This window comes from Triticum dicoccoides, chromosome 5B (assembly GCF_002162155.2).
Source record: "Triticum dicoccoides isolate Atlit2015 ecotype Zavitan chromosome 5B, WEW_v2.0, whole genome shotgun sequence".
Lineage (NCBI taxonomy): Eukaryota > Viridiplantae > Streptophyta > Magnoliopsida > Poales > Poaceae > Triticum > Triticum dicoccoides.
The window spans coordinates 136975105-136981390 of NC_041389.1; the positions used below are offsets into that span (position 1 = coordinate 136975105).

General features: G+C 47.1%; 1 pseudogene; it reads right to left on the bottom strand.

Annotated features, from left to right (window-relative positions):
* Window positions 1-3157: 3157 nt before the first annotated feature.
* LOC119308116 lies at window positions 3158-6169 on the bottom strand (annotated as a pseudogene).
* Between the last annotated feature and the right edge of the window lie 117 nt (window positions 6170-6286).

Consider the following 6286-nt stretch of genomic DNA (forward strand, 5'->3'; position numbering starts at 1 on the left):
ATTCTGGTCGTGGATATATTTTAGTGGCTGTTGCAGAGTTAAATGGGTTGTACAGAGAATTACATAGTGGAGACATAACATTCATATCAAATAGTTCAGAATTTTGAAACAGTTAGTCAGCTTAACCGAAAGACTAAAACCATTCTTTGTTGCAGTTCAGTTAACTCAAGCTATTATAGTTCACTCACCATAGGCATCCAAGCATCCAACTTATTTGCATATTGAATTGAAAATGTAATCAAAGGGGCATGGGATGGAGGTGCAAGTTAGCCCTGCCAGGCATAAAATTCTGGATCACACTCACATATCCTGGTCCAATTTTCCAAGAGGGGTCTTCTTTATCACCCAGATGTCTGGTGTTAAGAAGTTCTCTTGGAGAGTGTCCTCATTCCACCACCTACTGTCAGCAGAAAACAGTTCTCTCACCTTCCTCACCCTTGAAACTCGCAAGGACATCAAGTATTCAGTGGTCAACCCAAATATGTTTGGTCGTGCCATCTCAAATTCTCTTCACTAAGCCTATTTCAAGTGCTCTCCTCCTTTTCAGGATTGCCTCCCAAGTTATGCGAACTATTGCGCTTAAATCTCACATTAATAAAAAATCACGATTAGAAGTACAATCTGCAGCCATTTGGTCTGCTACAAAAACCAGAGCACCTTGTAACAACAAACCGGTTAACTGCTCCCCTAAAGAATGTTTTGCCACCAAATCTGCACTTCTATTTTGATCTCGCTTAACTAATTGACAATGTGTGCCACAGTAGAGCAACTTGAATCCCTGCTAGTTAAAATGAACTAATCCTCTGTACATGATTGTGACAAGAGTTGCAGAGCACATGATTTTACAGTTACCTTTCTACTTATCGCTAGATTATCACAAATCACTGCTCCATCTGTACCAGAATCCCGGTCAAAAAACCAATATAAAGTTGCCAAGCCACAGTCAGTGTATTAATCCTCTATCTTTTTTTTTCATAAAACTGAGCATATATGCATATATAATACTATAGGGGACTAATTAATTATGAAAGCTGCTGAAATACCACAGAAAAGATGAAGGACGTTGCACAGGTGGTCATGATTGGGACTATGCAAGAGATTCATGTGGAAACAGTAAAACAATGATTGATGATTGGTACCTCAGCTGGCGTTCGAGTGGACGGTGTTTTGACGAAGTAGGCGAGATTGGAACCTCGGCTGGAACTCAAATCATCTCTAGAATGAACATATTCTCAGCAGATAAAACAAATTCAGTTTCCAACATGGCATCATCCCAGTTGGGATAAGTTGGTAATTGCATTGTGGACACTACAGGCTGCAGTCAGTTCATACGACCAAAATAAAACTTGCAAAATATTTAGAAAATGAACTTCTTCAACATAAAACGAAATAAGTCACTACCTAGATGGCTGTCAGGTGATATAATTAACTAATGGCTTCAACCAGTTAGGATAACTTGCTGACATCATTTTCGACACTACAGGCAGTTAGTTTGTATCACCGAACAAAACTACCACAATATGACAATTGATAAACAGACTTTTTCCACAATTGACTGTCCAGTGCTATAATTCATCATGTTGCCAGCATAATGATCATTTACCATTCACATTAGTAACAAAAGTACAGGTATTCAGTCAAAAAAAGTACAGGTAGGTAATATAACTTGATGTCACAGATCTCCTTATAGCTAGGTGTGGTCAGCTTGAGGGTGTGGAAGCAGATGCCGTAGAGCGCCTCGTTGTCCAGCACCATGCACTCATCAAAGTTCTCAACCAGCTGGTGAACCGAGAGGGTGGCATTGTAGGGCTCGACCACTGTGTCAGAGACCTTGCGAGATGGGAACACGGAGAAGGTGAGCATCATCCGGTCCGGGTACTCCTCCCTGATCCTGGAAATCAGCTGCGTGCCCATGCCCGAACCGGTACCCCGCCGATGGAGTGGCACACCTGGAAGCCTGACGACAAGCACATGGACAAAAGTCAGAATCGCTCGCTGGAATCTGCGGAACGGAGTAACTGGAGCGACTCCTGAAGAAAGGGGAAAGTACCTTGGAGGCAGTCGCAGTTCTCGGCCTCATTGCGGACGACGTCGAGGATGGAGCTCATCTCGGTGTAGTGGCCCACTTGTTGCCGGCGCCGGACTGGCCGAAGACAAAGTTGTCGGGGCGGAATATCTATCTGTAGGGCCCAATGCGCACGGAGTCCATGGTGCCTAGTGGAGGATGACGGAGTCAGGTCGTGGCGAGAGAGGGGTCGGGGGAAGGTGCGGCATCGGCGTGGCCGAATTTCGTGTTTTGACCCTTTTTGGAAAGGATTTCAGGATCTGACCCCTGTTAGAAATTTTTTCGTGATTTGACCCTTTTGCTACCACCAGGGCCTACGGCGGTAGGGTTAGATAGCCTACCGCCACGGCCCATGGCAGTAGGGGTGCGACGGAGGGGGACGGCGGCCGTTTGACTGCGCTGACGTGGATAAGTACCTACCGCCAGGAGGCCTGGCGGTAGGCTGTCCAAACCTACCGCCAGAGCACCTGGCGGTAGGTTCCTGTCTCAGTGTAACGATTCTGTAACAAAGAATTGAGTTGCCCTGGCGGTAGGCTGTCTGACCCTACCGCCAGGGGCCTTGGCGGTAGGGTCCTGTGTTTTCAGTGTAACGATTCTGTAACGAAGAATTGAGTTGCCCTGGTAGTAGGCTGTCTGACCCTACCGCCAGGGGCCTTGGCGGTAGGGTCCTGTGTTTTATGAATTTAAGTTCATTTGCTTGCTTCTTTTCAAATTCAATATGACAATAATATTATAGCAATTTTCACAAATATGACAACAATATCACAGATCTCAAACAATTAAACTTGGGCATCACATACACATTAACAAATTTGAAGTGCATAGAACATTTCAAACGAACTTCAACTAATTAGTAAACGGAGTTCCACATAGTTTCACAAATAGCAAACACATAGATCCACAAATAGCAAACACATAGTTCCACGTAGCTTCATAACCGAATAGTTCAATCAAACGAAGTTCAACGAAACTAAAAGAGCCAACTATCGAAGAGCATAATCAGTTGCTCCTTCCCCTCTTGGAGGTACGGTCCTCGTTACTCTTTGAACGATGCTCTTCGGTCTTCTTCTTGGGCCGTCGAGGAACCGGTCTCTGGAAAGGGTCCGGACTCAGCAAATCCTTCTTCTTCGGATTCCTCTTCTTCGGCGGCTGAGATGCTTGAGACGTTTGAGTTGCTGGAGGTCCATAATCTTCATCGTACTCCTCCTCCCCGTTGCTCTCATCCTCCTCCTCCCCTTCTTCATATATGGCCTCCTCCTCCTCCTCCTCCTCCTCCTCCTCCTCCTCTCCAACCAACCTAGACAACGAGGGAGCATGGCTCGATGAGCCGATGATACCCTGTGTGGCTACAGGCTGATGAGCTTCAACTGACCCAGCTCCAGCACACCCAAGCAGCCCTACCAGCTTGCGACAACGCTGCACGAACTTCTGCACTCACAATGAAGCAAGGTCATAATAAGTTTAGATCGACTGACTGCAAGTGAACAAGATGCATCTGTTCCGAGGAGACTGAAATTGTACCTTCATCGTCCCCCTGACTCTGGTCTCAGATTGTACGCTCCCGGGAAGATGACCTAGTGCATCTGAGGCTTCAAAGATGCATCTGTTCAGCTCACCGGACTGCAACGGCATAAGTCAGTCACGTCGACGAATAAAATATTTTAAATACGACCGTCGGTTCAAACGTACCACTCTGTTGATGAGGGGTGCAAACTCCCTAAATCCACTGTGCATGTCTCTGATGCCGGTCTGGTATTCCTGTTCATCGGGGTCAGCCCACTCCAGCTCCGCGATGTCTTCCGCCGTCCATCGAGGCCTGAGACGAAGACGGTGCTTCTGGCCATCATCGTACCACCTCATGTGTCGGCCCAGGTAATCATCCCAGTTAGTCACTCTCCTCTCCACGTCTTTACGCCACCTCCATCGGTTCCACTCCGTCACATGAGTCTTATGCTTCTCTCCCCAGTCTGTGATCGACTGATTCTTCTGCCGGCTCATCCTGCAAGGCATAAGCAACAAGAATCATCATAAGCGCAATGAGATCATCATAAGCAACAAGAAACCTGATAATCTCATGGAGAACAAAGAGCTCACATGTGCAGCGCGTGGCCGCCGGTATCGGTGGGCTGGCCCGGTGGGGTATGCTGATAAATCCCAATCTGCGTTGCCACGCGTTGTGGCAAATGCCACTCGACGGCGTACACACAGATCATGGGCACGATGCACCGCCAGATACCACGGTCCGCATCGCACATCACGTTCAGATCAAAGGCCCACTCTCGTTCTTGTCGATACGGGCACTAGATTACCTATTGCATATACCTTGGTAAGTTCGCACTCTCGGTCAATAGCGGAATCAAAGAGAAAGGTGTTGTGCGAGTTCATATACCTGCGTATGCGTCAAAGCGTCCAACTCGTTGGTGTAGGTCTTGTACAAAGTCTTGTTTAGGCCCGTGTAGAGTTTGAAAACGTCCCACTCGTAAGCTACGGTGGGGTTTCGAGTCTCGTCGCCTTCTTCGCCATAGTCTTCCCATGGGCGTCTTGGCAACTTCTCCGGACGCCCCACCGGCAGCCGCTCCCACATCCAAATGGAGAAGGCCCAGACAAAGCCACCCATATTGGACTTGTCTCCCATCCTCTGCGTTGCGTCATCAAGCTGCAAAACATCAAATGAGGATCAGATATAAGAAAATGTCATGGACACACTTTCGTAGGTAGGTACGCAATTAGACACTCTCTTATCGAACGGTATAGGTAGGCGAGAGATGCCGTCCCCCAACTGTACCCTGCATCCCAGTCCGCTAGGAACAACAGATACGCCCAGTTGGCAGAGTTCCCGGAGCTGTCTGGAAACACGATCTCCGAGAGAATATACCATAGATAGGCCCTCGCGTACAACTCCACAGTCGCCTCATCTGCGCCTTGGGGGCATGTCCTCCAGTGCTCCGAGAGCCAGGGCAACGGCACACCGGATGTACGGTTACTCTTGGCACCGGGGCAGTCGCCGATGAGGGTGGTGACCCTCTCCTGCCAGTTGGCCCTCTCCACTCGACCGGTGAGTGCATGACCCTCGATCGGCATTGCAGTAATCATTCCCCAGTCCTCTAGGGTCACCGTCATCTCCCCGCATGGCAGATGGAAAGAATGGGTCTCCGGTCTCCAACGGTCAATCAGAGCTGTGAGAGCCGCGTGGACAAGCGTCGGCGGCTGACGCTTGAACTGCAGCACGAAACCCAACAGACGGGCTCTCTTGAAGAACGGCGCGTAGCGCTCGTCGTAGTCCATATGCCCATGAACCCTGTGACCCCTCATGCGCAGTGGCTGGAGCGTCTGTTAAAAAGTGAACGCCAAAAAGTTAGGAAATCATTTTCATCAATCCGAGAACTTTGATCAAAATTTCTTTCATATCACTTACCTCTCCGTTCTCTATGAAACGGGCACGATGACCCTTGTCGAATGCCCAGTCCAGCATGCAGTACCGTGGGCCGATATTGTCCGCAAGAGGTGGCCGCCTTAATAGAGTTTCATAAACAAAAGCACCATAAGCATAAGCATACATAAACAAACAATGAACTCAAATCATATCAAGATCAAATTTTAAGCATATTCCTCCAACAACATCTACTACACATGATGGATCAAATCATATCAACATGCATCATATAAAAAAAACCTCCAACATACATCATAGCTTCATATTTTTAAACAAAATTTTCCAAACAATATCTTCATATCATCATATCAACATGCATCATCAAACTAGGGTTCATCTTCACACTAGAGCATATCATCATATTAACATGCATCATCAAACTAGGGTTCATCCCTTTATCAACAATACATCATAATTTTTTTAACAAAAAAAATTATGAACTAGGGTTCATCTTCACACTAACATATGAACTATTGATTAGAGTACATATCCAATACCACTAGTTACTAAAGAACTAAGAACTACAACTACAATCAATCTTAGGTAAAAAAAATCAATCTAAGTTCAAAAACATGAGGGATTTCAAGCAAATAATGCGTCGAATCAGTAGCAAGTTTGCAAAAACTAATTGGAGGGATCAGAGGAGCTTACGGTTCTCCCCTCGGGGCCATCTCGATCCGCCAAAACGGTGAAGAATCAGTGAAGATCCAAGGGGGGGAGTGGAGGAGATGAGAGAGGGAGAGAGGGGCGACTTAGGGGAGAAAGAAAGAACTGCTGTCGGGGGAGGG